The sequence below is a fragment of the Leptinotarsa decemlineata genome, unplaced genomic scaffold (assembly GCF_025532065.1).
Source record: "Leptinotarsa decemlineata unplaced genomic scaffold, Ldec_3_MD MMD2_P_RNA_scaffold_9, whole genome shotgun sequence".
Lineage (NCBI taxonomy): Eukaryota > Metazoa > Arthropoda > Insecta > Coleoptera > Chrysomelidae > Leptinotarsa > Leptinotarsa decemlineata.
In genome coordinates this window covers 3174549-3189034 of record NW_027412536.1, presented here as the reverse complement: position 1 = coordinate 3189034, position 14486 = coordinate 3174549, and the positions used below count along the sequence as shown (strand labels likewise).

The 14486-nt window shown below is 33.4% G+C and overlaps 2 long non-coding RNA genes across 2 annotated transcripts; one reads left to right on the top strand and one right to left on the bottom strand.

The window, feature by feature from the left end:
* Positions 1–664: 664 nt before the first annotated feature.
* LOC111512293 (uncharacterized) lies at positions 665–2631 on the bottom strand. The gene is made up of 2 exons (XR_002723061.2): positions 1353–2631; positions 665–982 (listed from the first exon to the last, which is right to left on the bottom strand). It is a non-coding gene; the product is annotated as an uncharacterized lncRNA (long non-coding RNA).
* An 863-nt stretch (positions 2632–3494) lies between these two features.
* On the top strand, positions 3495–13665 carry LOC111512292 (uncharacterized). Its single transcript, XR_002723060.2, has 2 exons — positions 3495–11877; positions 11928–13665. It is a non-coding gene; the product is annotated as an uncharacterized lncRNA (long non-coding RNA).
* The last annotated feature ends 821 nt before the right edge of the window (positions 13666–14486 follow it).

The following is a 14486-nucleotide window of genomic DNA, read 5'->3' as shown; positions in this document are numbered from 1 at the left end:
TTTGTCTTCAATCGAGGACCGCCTGCCCGGTACTGACGATGCCCAATAGGCTGAAACAGCTGTATACCGGTGGCTCTTAAATTGAAATCAATATCGGAATGATCAAAGAGTACTTATCTATTTATATATATATATATATATATATATATATATATATATATATATATATATATATATATATATATATATATATATATATATATACGGCATTAAATTTAAAATATATATAGTGCAGATAAAGTTCCGCGAGGTGAGACTTTTTTATTTTGAATTTCCTCTTCTTTCAGAATATTTTATTTGCTTTTCCAATTATTGCTATTTCTTGGAATATTAACAAAAACCAAGTGCCTTCTTTTGTTCTTCCCAATTTGTTAATTACAATTGCAGTTTATATGCTTTGGAATCATTGAAATACATTTTTCTATACCTCATTCTGAATTCAATGAGGTATTGCTCATTTAGATATAGATAGCTTCATCTCTGTTGAACACAAATTTCAACTTGTGAACCAGACAATTTGCTAGTTGAGAGGGGCACAGGACATTATACAATAAGACCTTATATAAATTTTGTCTCATATGTTAGTTACCCTTTCTGTCTTTCAACGAAGCATTCACAACTTCTGGTGCCTTTTTCATTAAAATATTAAGACCCTTTTGAGATATTCAATTAGACTCGTTTATTAAAACATTCATTGTTATTCAGCAATACAAAATATAACAACAGTACCATTTATATCTCTGTAATCTACGTCCAAAGTTACATAATTATAGGCACCACCCGGTGTGTAGATATTAGAACAACCTTCAGCAACACTCCATCCACCATTAACAGGATGCCTCAATTGATAAAGATTGGAAAAAGTTTCGACACGGCGTAAGGTTGCTTCAGGATCAGGATAAAGGGCCCAAGCCTCCAAATAGTTTATTACTGCATGAAGTTCGTAATTACTGTTCGGCACATGGCTGTCTTTGATTTTTACCTACAAAACATACGATCATAACAGTAATTTGAGTGTGAGTCGGCCTTTGTAAAAAAAAAAATATTTGAACAATATTTCAATTTCACTTAATTCAACAGTGTGTTTCGAGTCGAAAGGAATTTCCAAATTTTTTTAATATGTTGATCAGAGTAGTTTCTAATCTCAAGGATAATCAAATCGCTCCTCTGGTAGCTTACTGGGCCCAAGCCTTTTTGTGGAATCTAATTCTCAACATACCAGTTAGAATTACCTAGACATCTCTAGTAAATAGTTAGATAACCTTATACATCTACTACACCAAATAGTACATACATTGTGAAAAATATTTCTCCATTAAAATCACAAAATACAACAAAATACAAATACTTACATCTGGTAATTCGATATGGACCGCACTTGTGAATCCTAGTACTGCACAAATTATTGAAAAAGTAAAAACAAATAGGTTTTTCATATTGAAGCAGTAGAGAATCACCGTTTCAACAACGGGAAATATTTTGAGAAGTTGATAGGTTCATGTAGATCAATTTATACTTATATCTTGAATTTTATCATGATATGTACCTCCACTGAAATACATTCGAGTTTCAAGTACACATTATACTCTACTATGATTAGCCCAATCGAATCACGAAATGATTAAGATTAATATGAATAATATCAGTATCGGTCTGGTATTTTATGCGTCATTTCAATTTGAAGCCGCCTCCCATCTATTCAAAAACTTGCCCCATTTAATTCGTTAAAGAAGATGAATATTTTTTATTTTGATTTATTGTTGTATTTAAGTGTATTATTGAGGTTCATGAAACTTTAATAGAAACTGTAACGACTATCAAGAGTAAAATTTGTATACATTTCGACCGATAATATTTTCAATTTGAAGATTATATTTTGAAATTTTCATAATTGGTTTAGCTACTTTAACAGCCTTATTCACTATATTGATGAGAAATATACAATAGGAAATTGGAGAATGAAAAAGTTGAATCATCGAAACTATTGTTTGCCGATGGAATGGCCATTGTAGCAGGTTCTGAAAAAACTTACAATTTGAATATAATAAATACAGCACCAAAAAGATAAACATGAAAATCAATACAAAAAGGATGAAAACGATGGTTTCATCAACGAAACGACAAACACATAAAATTTGTAGTTGGATCGACGAAAGAATACACATGCTTCAGCAATTTGTGTATCCGATATAAGGCGACTAATTAACAGGTTGACTGCCAACTACTCCGATCGGAGTATACAGGCACCAATCGACGATGCCACCCACTCCGATCGGAGTGTTGTGTATGCCAAACCTTTCCGATTGGAGTGTTCGGTATCCGATGAAAATATTAATGTTTGACGCTAACCACTCCGATCGGAGTCTTTTTATCTTAATTTTAAAAATAGAAACAGAATGACAAACATAATAACACTATTATTTAGATGATAAATGACATAAAGGAAGGCAAAAAAAACAAATAAAACATAACGGCATCCGAGAGTACCTCAAAAATATGGTCGGCAGTCAATCTGTTTTAATGAAAACGAAACAATATTCCGAACTAGGTACTTAACTTTTCAATGAAGAATTTTGGGTCAATTCCATAAAATTCGCAGGTACTTATTCGGTAAAAACATTTTATATTCTGTTTTCCAACTCTGATATCTGATAATTTGAAAATTCCAAAATGCGGAACATTGGACAGTGGACATTGGACATTCCCAATTTGTAATTATGATTTACTAATTTACTAACTGTGAAATATGAAATCTCAACAGTTTACTATTTGTGTAATATAAGGTAATTGAAACGTAGACACTTTTCAATAAAAAGTATATAAACTAAGATGCATAGAAACTATGGTTTATGTATCAATTCGATTTTGAAGATTTACCCAACTTTGTGCATAATTTGATAGATTGTATATGAGTTGAATTATACAACACTGCGTCATTAAAGGGTGTTCTGAATTATTTTAATTCTATCCAGATCGACAGGCCTCACGAAACATTTGGTAGGTAGCACTGTAGTCATGAATAAGAAGTCCTAATTTTGTTAATGCAGAGTTATCATGTATTTTTCAGGTTATTTGAATGTTTTCGTGTGAATTATAGACAGATTCGTAGAGGAACCATCAAGGAGTCATGAAACAGTCTTGCTAATTAACTGGTCAAAACATAATTATTTCTTATGCCTAATATTATAATTGAATAGAACTGGCTGATACTTGATGAACATCCATATTAGAACTAATCAATACAGTTTATTGTAAAATTTTCACTATAAAAGGGTTTCACAAAAACCGTGACACGTGTTTCGCTATACAGCGTGTCTCACTTCTCATGAAAACACCCCCGTATATTCCGTAATATTCGAGGTAGAACGATGAAACTCTCTGGACGGATGGAAATGCTCAAAATGCACCTACAACCTGAATGGGGTTGGCCAAAGTGATATACACTGTTCGCCACTCGCGATGGAACACCCCATTTATACGGTAAAACATATTAGGGGGCAAAATAGGCTCAAAATTCCTTCATAATCCTGATTAGGATACCTCCGTATCTTCCGTAATAATTGAAGTAGATATTTTTTGGTTTTGACATCAAAACATGAACGAAATTGTTTAAGAGAAACTCGACTTTTGTTTTCACATAAATAATTTATTTTTTATTTTGTTGTCAGGAAAGTTATTCCTTCTCAATGAGAGAAAATGGTAATTTTGTAAGATGAACGGAAACATGTGATCAATGAGGTTTTAGGATGGTTAATGTTAGTTCATATTCTCATTTTCCCATTATTTAAAAAAAACAGGGATATTTTGTGGCGGAAAATGTTATGTACTTCAAAATTCTTTCGAAATACTACTTTCAAAATCACATTTTCAATTAAAAAACAATCAATTTCAAATGATTTAACTGTAAAGTTTATATCATCGTGCCTTCTATGAAATTTCCCTCCAATCGAACACATTTTTCTATGCGCCTTCTATTATCTTCTCCAACTCTTCTCAGTTCTCGGGATGTGATTTCTCTACACACTTGTATAATTCTTGCACGGAGATCTTCCTTATTTGTTGGCGTATCCTTATAAACTTAATTTTTCGAATTTCCTCATAAATAAAAATCCAGTGGAGCTAAATCTGGGGATCGTGGTGGCCATACTACGAGGGGGCTATTGGGTCCTATCCATTTCATAGGTAGATTCCTATTCAACCAAACCCTTGTTATACCACTATTGTGAACTGGTGAACCATCTAACTGAAAAATCATGCTGTGTCTCACATCCGAAGGTAGTTCTTCCAACACATCGGAAAATGCATTTTCGAGGAAATCATCGAATAGTCGTCCGTTTAAATTTTGGTCGAAAAAAAATGGCCCGATAATATTTTCGTTCAGGATACTACACCACATATTAACTTTCTGAGATATTTGGTCTCTACAATTCACCACTCAAATTGGATTTTGTTCAGCCCAAAATGAGGTTTTGGGAAGATACAACACCATTCGTGGTAAAGGTAGCCTCATCACTGCATAAGATATACTTTAAAAAATTCCTGTCATTGAGATAATTTCCCTGCATCCATAAACAATACTCCATACGGCGGATTTCATCTCCTTCGTGCAAAGTATGTAAAAATTTGGGTTTGAACGCATTCATTTTAGCCTCTTTAAACACCTTCATATTTTACTGCGTCTCATATTGAGTTGAAGCGATAAGTTTCTCAAACTAATTCTAGGATCAGCTTGATGAGCCGCCAATATCGTATCATTATCAATATGATGTTTTACAACTTTTCTGTCCTTTGTTACTTGGCCGGTGCTCACGAATAGATTATATATTTTATGTACAGTTCCAGGGTGTACAGCTACCTCTAGCGGGTGTTTTCTATTAAATTCAGCGGCCGCTTCACGATAAGACCTCACCCCTTCACCAACAATTAAAACAATTTCAATTTTTACTTCAAGTAACAGACGTGCCATGTTGAACTTTGTCAATCAAAGTGAGCTGATATCAGTTAAAATGGGAACTTCAGAAATATTAAAATATGAACAGGAACTCACGAACAGAAAACAACTGGAACACAGGAACAATATCCAACACAAATACAGGAACAATAAACACAATGGGAATAAAAACACGACAGAAACAACAGGAACAACGGTGATTCAAAGAACAACAATACTAGAAACAACAAATGCAATGAAAACTGGTCTGGGGGTTAATACAACAAGATCTTTCAACAATATTGTCAGGTTGACAGTAAATATCACTGAGCAACTGTTTTCCATGGTGATTTCAGGGCACCGCATGATTCAATGAAACTGATGTAATTCAATCCCTTCAAATGATTTCAGACAACAATTCAGCAAGTAGGTAAAATGATCTAAATTCTACCTGTTCACCGAGTGCGATTTTTTCTTTAAAAATTAACAATTGTTTCGGTGTTGCAATGAGTATGAAGAATAATTTTGTTTCGGATGGTAAAATGTTTCCTCAATATTTTGATAAAGGACCCCGCACATTTCTTATGAGAAATGGCTTGCCTTGAATTTTGCCGAAATTTTGATATGTTGTAGTTCTTGATGTGCTGATTGAAAGTGTCCACAGCCAAAGCTCAGAATTGTACAGTTTTCGAGATGTGAACCTTTGAATATAGATTTTTTCCATTTTTTGCAGTTTTTGCTCGTCAATCGAGAGCTCTCACTTCTGGTTGGGATAGAATTTGGATGTTCAGCAACCAGAATTAGTTTTACGAATAATCTTCTTCAGTTATAATAGATGCCGCCATCGATAATTTTTCATACACTGATTCACACTATCTCGATAATCTGAGAATGTGGTGCTGTGACATTTTCCTCAGATAGGCCCAAAATGGATGATAGCATCTCACAGCATCTGTATCTTTCATACCTGACAATAATCTTCAGATAGAATGAAGGGGTTCAGGTATTGGAAGCGAACTATTTTGCGCCGTAATATGTTTTACCTAAAAATGGGGTGTTCCATCGCGAGTGGCGGACAGTGTACATCACTTTGGCCAACCCCATTCAGTGGTGCAATTCGAGCATTTCCATCAGTCCTGAGAGTTTCATCGTTCCACTTCGAATATTACGAAAGTACCGGGGTGTTTCCATAAGAAGTGAGACAAATTCGTATTTTTCAGGACTGAACTTTTTTCAGGAAAAAAGTGTAATCGTAGTAAGTTCATAGTCCTGATTACGAATCTGAAGGAATTTTGAGCCCATTTTGCCCCCTTATATGTTTTACCGTAAAATGGGGTGTTCCATCGCGAGTGGCGGACAGTGTATATCACTTTGGTCAACCCCATTCAGGTGGTAGGTGCATTTTGAGCATTTCCATCAGTCCTGAGAGTTTCATCGTTCTACCTCGAATATTACGGAAGATACGGGGGTGTTTCCATGAGAAGTGAGACACACTGTATAATAGCTTTCTCAAGCATAAACATAATAGTTTAATGAAGCTATTGTATAGCGAAACACGTGTCGTGGTTTTTGTAAAACCCTTTTATAGTGAAAATCATACAATACACTGTATTGATTAGTTTTTTTCCAAATATTATATGTGATACTCTCTCTCATAAATTTCTTTTCTCTTTGATACTGAATAATTTTATGAAGTAAATACTCTCTACTCGTAAATTGCTGTACTAAATAGTTAATTTTGGCTAAAACTGTATAGATATTATCTATACATTTGATTTGTTTTGAAACTATCAGCCATAATGGCCATTATGTCGACATGATGGCTGAAAGTTTCGAAAAATTGAATCAAAATATTACTATCGTGGAACTGAAAGGATTGAAATCAATGAGTTAAAGAAAGTAGCTGACAGAGCTTTCACTGATAAATCTAGGCAAAATATTAAAAGGGTACAGGAATCATTTGAAAGGTTTCATAATATTGTGATGAATCTGGTTTTCACTCAAGAGAATGCTGATTTGGATACCCATGATAAGATTTTTACCGATTTTCAAACGGATCTGTTTCATATGCAGGCAATTTATATGAAACTTTACTACTATACAGTACCTGTACTTCTATACAGTACCTGGCATGGTACTATAAATAGTACCATGGCAGGTTCTGTTTGAAAAAATAATAATGCTACCCTAAATTTGGAGGAGATATAAACACATATACGCATATGTGTATTTCATTATTACATGATATAGATTCATTTGTTTGAAAGTGGTTGACAATGATTCATGGTGAATTTCGTTAGTTCGGACTTCCATTGTCTAATATGATTCTACTATGATTCGAAATCTATGAAAGAATAAATGAATAGGTAAAGAAGAATGAAATAATCAAGATACCTACAAAATGAAAATGACACCAGAATAAAAAGAAATAAAAATGAAAAAATGAGTCTCAGCAAAAAATCAAAAATTAAAAAAGATTTCGAACCAAGTTACTTAACATTTCGATTTTTAGTATCCACAATCGTCTTCGGGTGATGAATGGACTATTTCTCCGAGTGGTGACTATTTATAAGTCATTCGAGCGCTTTCATCTATCCCCATTTCTATCTCTAAACCGTGAAGCCAGTTCTTATTGACATTCAATAGAACAAACAAAAAGGTTTAATTTTTCAGATAATCCAATTGCATTACGTAATCTACTCGATACATTTTCTTTGAATTTATCATTTTTGGAAAACCCCGGATTTGATGTAAAAGCCCGGGATTTCATATTATTTAACATGTTAGTTGACAGGTTGGATAATGCTACTACTACTCAATTTGAAATTGAACATGGGACTTTGATAGACCCAACAGAATCAAATTTCTGCAAACGATGTCTGTTTACCCTATTTCTCATTGGAACAATCTTCCATTAATTTCCTTACTCATGCAAGTACTACAGTTTTGCTCTACACTACCCTTGTCGAGGTATTGGCTGAAAGTGGCCAATATCTAATTGCTAAAGCCATTCTCGATGATGCAAATCGTTCAGGTCTTGAATCTTCACCTTTGAATCTTTCAATTCATAGAAATATCAATTCTCAATCTTGTGAAAAAATGTCCTGTACTATGAAGCTAATAAATACACCACACCCCAGTTTTACCTTGGACTCTGTTCGCCTACCAAACATTTGTTCAAATATATCCGTTGTCGTTATTTCGAAAAATAAATTCAAGAAATTGAAAAGTTTAGGGTTGGCAGATTCTCTGTTCAATATTTCACAGCCCGTGGATATGAGTTTGTGAGCTGACATATTCGTTTCCACTCTGAGAGCAAATGTTATGGCTAGTAGAGTGGATAATCATGTTGCTCTTGACACTGAATTCGGTTGAGTCATATTGGAAAAAGTTAATAATCTCCGTCTCTCTTTGCCTCTTTCGATTAATGTATATTTTGCTTGCGCGGAAGTTTCCTTTGAATGTTTCAGAAACTTGAAAAGGTATATACAGCACTGAACAATTAAAATGAAATAAAATATAAAAATGAAGAAATTTTAAGTCAAGCTACTCACGACGTTTCGATTGTTAGTATTCACAATCGTCTTCGGAGGATAACAGTTATCCGGTTTTGTTTGAATTATTTTCAATCAAGGTTTTAAACTCTTCAGAATTTATTTAATTAATCACTAAACTGACAGTTCTTTCTGGAATATATGATTTTTACGAAAAACCAGAATAAATAGATGGACTTGGAAAATGAAAACGAGCTATAGTTTCCATACATTTTTTGCGTCTCGTTTTGATATTTTTGTTACTCTTTCAATCAATGAACTAATTCATATTGACGTTGATTTGAATTAGTTTCTGAGATAAAATAAAGAATAAAGTTTTGTTTTGACGTTCTGAAAGCCGAATTTCAAAAATTGTCATAAATTGATCATTTGGCCTGATTTAAAAAAAATCTCATACATTTTAGGGGAGATTAATGATTAACAAATGACATTCGGCCTAATATAAAGAAATCTTATACAATTCAGGTAAGATTATCAGTCAACAAATGGTCCTTCGCTGCTAACAGAACGAATCTGTGGTTATATGTCCGAAAATTTTCCGGGTAAATATTCGTTTTGAGGACACCTGGCTATTTTGAAAAAATGTTTGAGTGTACTTACGTATTTTGATGCGTAGACTACGATTCCGAAAGAATAAAGCGGCGCTCTCCCTTATTTACAAAGTAACGGCCTTTCAAAATTCAGAAAAGGGCAACTTTTCAGCCTTCGTTTCCGGAAGGTAAACTATTTAAAAACACAAGCATTATTCATTTGGTCACCTTTACACCTTATTCCTCCTTAATTGACACTTTTCAATTTCCCAATCAACATTTTTCTTATAAAAAACTAAATTTAAAAACTAATGCTTCTTCTGGTGACATTCTTCTATTTCTAGGTTAGTTACTAGTGACAATTCAGAAAAAAGTGGTTGGTATTTGCCGCCGCCTACTAGATATTTCAAATTCGTAGATTTGGATTTATTAGTTTGACGTGAGTGATTAGAAAAACACAATAAATGAAGGCAAAAAACATTTGAATTACTCTAGGAATATTGACAGCATCAGTCGTACCAACTATGTCATTAACCTTAAAAACGTAAAATACAGAGATATATAACCAAAAAGCAGCTCCGTACATTTTTTAATATTTTTATTGGAAAAATGTTGATTGTTGAAGTGAAAAGCGTCAAGGAAGGAGGAATACGGTGTAAAAAGGTGACTAAGTGAATAAATTATTGTATTTTTAAATAGTTATCTTGTGAAAAAAAGGCTGAAAAATTGCCCTTTTCTGAACTTTGAAGAGCCGTAACTTTGAAGATGATGGAGAGCGCCGCTTTTTTCTTTCGGATTCGTAATCTAGACATCAAAATACGTAAGTACACTCGAAATCGCCGGGTGCCCTCATAACGAATATTTACCAATTTCCGTTATGTCGAAGACAAAGGCTCAAGGAAAAGTCTGAAAGTAAGAAACTAGCTTCTCGAGTTGAGTCTTTTCAGGTGCTTCTGAAATCTCATAGATCCATAACTGAAAGAAGTGAAACCAGATTGCCGACGACGAATGTGAGCAAACCTTTTGAAATGTCTAATCCGGTACCTTCGAATTCTCGAAGTTCCAAACGTAGCAGAAGTCATAATATGTCAAAAACAAAGAACAGTGAATCAAAACGTCAGCAAGCGGAACTTCAATTTGCCTTTGAAAAGAAAAAGATTGAATAGAAGCTGCTTCTGAAGAAAGAAGAAATGCTTGATATTGAGTTAGCATCAAAATTATTACTGTAGATTACAAAAGTTCCTAAAACGCAATGCATTGAAAAGCGTTCAGTCTACTAATTATGCCTAACATTGTAGACAAAATAATAAACATTCTAGAAAGTAGATTTGGACAACCTCAACAAATCTTTATGCTTCTAAAAAAAGTCTAATGTTTTCCTATCGTGAAAGAGAAAAGATACGACCTATTGATACAATTCTCCGAATGAATAAATAAATTAATAAACTTCCCAATTCATACAAAATAATATGAATTGAATATATTTCGAAAGAAAATTCGTATGAATTCAAATTGGTTGAATTCTGTCACTGGCTCAATCAAAAGTCGTTGGCAGCTTGACAGATCGAAATGCCAAAATATCACCAAACGTCTTTTGACAGAAACCCAGAGGTATAGAGGGCGTAGTTCTGGTAGAAAAAATAATACTTTGACTACAGATGATAAAAAGAAGTGTATATGTTCTAAAAACGACTTACATCGTTTGAGCTTGTGTTGTACATTCGAATCCCTCTCAGTTCAAGAAAGATAAAATTTAATTTTTTCTGTCTTGTGCTGTCTTGTCTGTAAAAAATAATATTTGCAATATTAATAACTGCAAAAAATATCATATTTTACACCCATCAGATAATGAAAAATTAAATTACAATTTTGGAAGCCACCTCGATTTCCAGTGAAAATGTCAATGATGTTTGAGGCAATTGTCATATCTCTACAAACAATAGTTATTTATTATGAGTGTTGAAAATAAGGGTTTATTTAGTGACCGAAATTGTTTGCGAAACGAGCGTAGCAAGTTGAACAATTTCACGAACAAAATAAAACTCACTTTTAACATAAATATCAAAAAAGCCTTTTGTACAACTGTCATGTTTTCATATAAATTCAATATTTCTGAAATTACTGAAAGAGTAATCCCAACAGCTAGCTCCAGCGTTACAGCATCATCCACAAGAATTAAATGTTAATGCCCATGAAATTGTCAACTCAGATAGTTTAAATATATTACCAGACTCTTCAACATCGCAAAGTATTAATATCAGCAGTTGTTCTAGTTTTACTTTTCATAAATAATAATAATGATGTAATTAATGTATATATTACATTTGTAACAGAGTCTAATTGTATCTATATCTATTGTTCATAATTAAATTTTCTCAAAAATTGAATAATTATGTTTTTTTTATTGCTATTTGGTAGAAAAAAATCGTGTTAAAAATACTTTTAACAGAATTGTTAAAAATATTTTTAACACACTACTTTGTAAACATCATCTTTTAATAGTCCTGATAACCACTAAAAACGTCACTTTTACTGACAGTACAAAAACATGTTTTACTCAAAATTCTACCTGTTACCATCATAAATGTCGAAACCTATGCACTCTCAAAGGACCTTAACAATCAAGTCAAGTCAAGTCACAATACAGTCAGAAGAAAGTAGTGCGGAATTTCAAGTAAGACATGCAAAAACAATGAAAGGCTTATCAATACCTAAACAAACTGTGGAAACAGGGGGGATTATCATGAAATATCCTTGTATAAATAAGAAAATTGCACCAATGATCAATACCAAACCTAGAATCATAAGTGGTCAAGACAATTGGCCGTTATTGGTTAACATAAAAATTATTACTGGTTCAGCAGTAAGTGAGACATTACTGGGTTGAGTCAAACTTGAAAATGTTTGTTCTAGACCAAATACAATTTAAAAAAATGAATTTGCTTGTTATACTCATGGAAAATGAAGAGATGGAATATTGGAATATTGACATTTCTGGAACAGATAAAATTGAGAAATCCATGTCAAAAGAGGACAAGTGGGTACAAACCATTGAGAAGACTATGAGGAATATTGGAGACAGATGGGAAATTGGACTCTTGTAGATGTGTGAAGAAATGAGAATTTAGTTCTCCCAGAAAGCAGAAATAATGCGTTGAATAGGTAGGTTAGCATGTATGAAAAGGAAAATAAACAAAAGTCTCGAGTATGGTATCAAATTCAATCTTCAAAGATTTGATATCTTTCACATTTTGGTATTATTAACCCAAATAAACCGAATAAATTCAGAATTGTATTCGATGCTTAATCAAATGGCAAATGATTGCTTAATGACAGGTTCCGATTTATATACATCGTTTCATACAATTTTGATGAATTTAAGGATTGAGAGACAGACTTTCACCAGTAATATTGAGGAAATGTTTTTACAAGTGAAAGTTCGCCACGAAGATTGTCCAGCTCGAAGGTTTATATGGCGTGGACTTGACAGAAATAGAGAACCCGAAGAATATGAAATCAATTTAGTTTTCTTTGGATTATCAAATGGCCCATGCCTAACGCAGGAAGCAAAGAATCGAAATACTCCAGAATTATCAAGAAATTTCTAGCAGCGACGGAAGAAATTATTGAACATTACTATATAGATAATTAATTAGGTAATGCAGATTCCATTGTGGAGGGTATGAAACTCATTGATGATACAATTATACACACATCAAAAGTCTTGGACCCCCATTAATCTACTATCTGTTAAACAATCAGGACCAATGATATTAATGGATAACATATTACTGATTTGTTACAATTTTTTTGTAATATTGGCACCGAATATTTAGCACTGTAAATTGACACTTTTCTTCCAAAATATTACAAGTGCGTGAAATTCCTGCTTTGAAAAGAATCCCAGCTCCAGCCCTTAGGAATCAACGTACGTAGAATTCAACGTACATTTCGCCGTGTTATATTTACATCTACAGTTAGAAGAAGACTGAATTGGGCACATCTTCGAGCAAGAAGGCCTTTAGGGGCATCTACTCTATTTCCACAACACAGAGCTATCCGCTTACAATGGGCACGAAATCACAACGAATGGCTTTTGAGACAGTGGGGATGTGTGATGGTTCCTATTTACAGGTGAAATCAGAATTGGGCTGCGTAAAGGGGCGATAATGGCTATGAATTTTTGAGTGAAACAAATTCTAGAATAACTGGTTCAGTCCTAAATGTATCTATTCCTTCAAATTGTATAATAAATCGTTGGGCGGAGTTGAAATGAAAGAAATTTTGCTAATAAATGAGCGGCTCATGGAATAAATAAATTGCTAACTATCACGTTGTATTTTATTAGGAGAAAAATTTGATCAAATCTTATCACAACGATAAAAATTGAGATTTGAATCAACGTCAGTTTTGAGTTTGTCAAGTTCTAAGGAGTATTTTTAACAGAATTTAAATTGAATGGTATTGATTGCATTATCAATAGCTTGGGCTGACAGACTCAAAAGAAACACTACTTAATTGATAATGATAACATCATTATTTGTACAATACTTCAAAGCGAATGTAAACTGATTAAGAGTAAAATATAAAACCGTTTCCAATGAAATAGATATAATTATTACATTGTAAAATAAATTCCATCAAAATCTGATTGTTTCTATTATTTAAATTCATCATTTACTTGACACATAAAAATACATATCTGATAAAGTATATGTGTGAAGCTAGAGTCCTAGATGAGTATATCTCATCTGAGTATATCTCTTTCAAGTTGGAAATGTAGCTCTTCTTAACATATTTTGTATCTGAAGACTGTAACGAGGAGGGATACATACGTACACGTATAAGAAAATAAATATTTCGAAATAGAATCTCGAAATATTCATTTCTACCAACTACCTACACAGTAGGTTCTGTTGAATTTTTAGTTTCACGGCTAATAACACGCTAGATATTGTATTATAGTTGACAAACATTCGAGGAACATGTGCGAAACTTACCTCTATGAGGTATCTTGCATAAATATCTGTCGGATGTAATTCAATATTCAACGTGGTATTAGCCGGGAAGTAGTTGTTATCTGGCAGACATTTACCAGAACCTACTGTGTTGGTAGTTGAAAGAGATTTTGTTTCGAAATATTTTCTTACACATATGTATCTCTCCTTGATAAAGTCTTCAGATACGTTTTAATATCTGTTAGAGTATTGGTACATGGGATGTTTTTTACCCGCTTGGCTCTTTGTGCACAAGATGGAGCTAGTAATAACTAGTTGACAATATTTCGGGAGCCGGCAAACCGCGTTGAAATTATTCGAGTCCAGGGCACTTTGCTGTTTGGCTCGGATTTTTTCTGCACTGATGAGAGGTAATACCTCGAAACCGGTCTGCAGGTGACGTTCTCAATTTCAGCATGGTCCTGTTATGAGTGAACGAGAAACATCTGCGAGACTAACCTCTGTGAGGTATCTT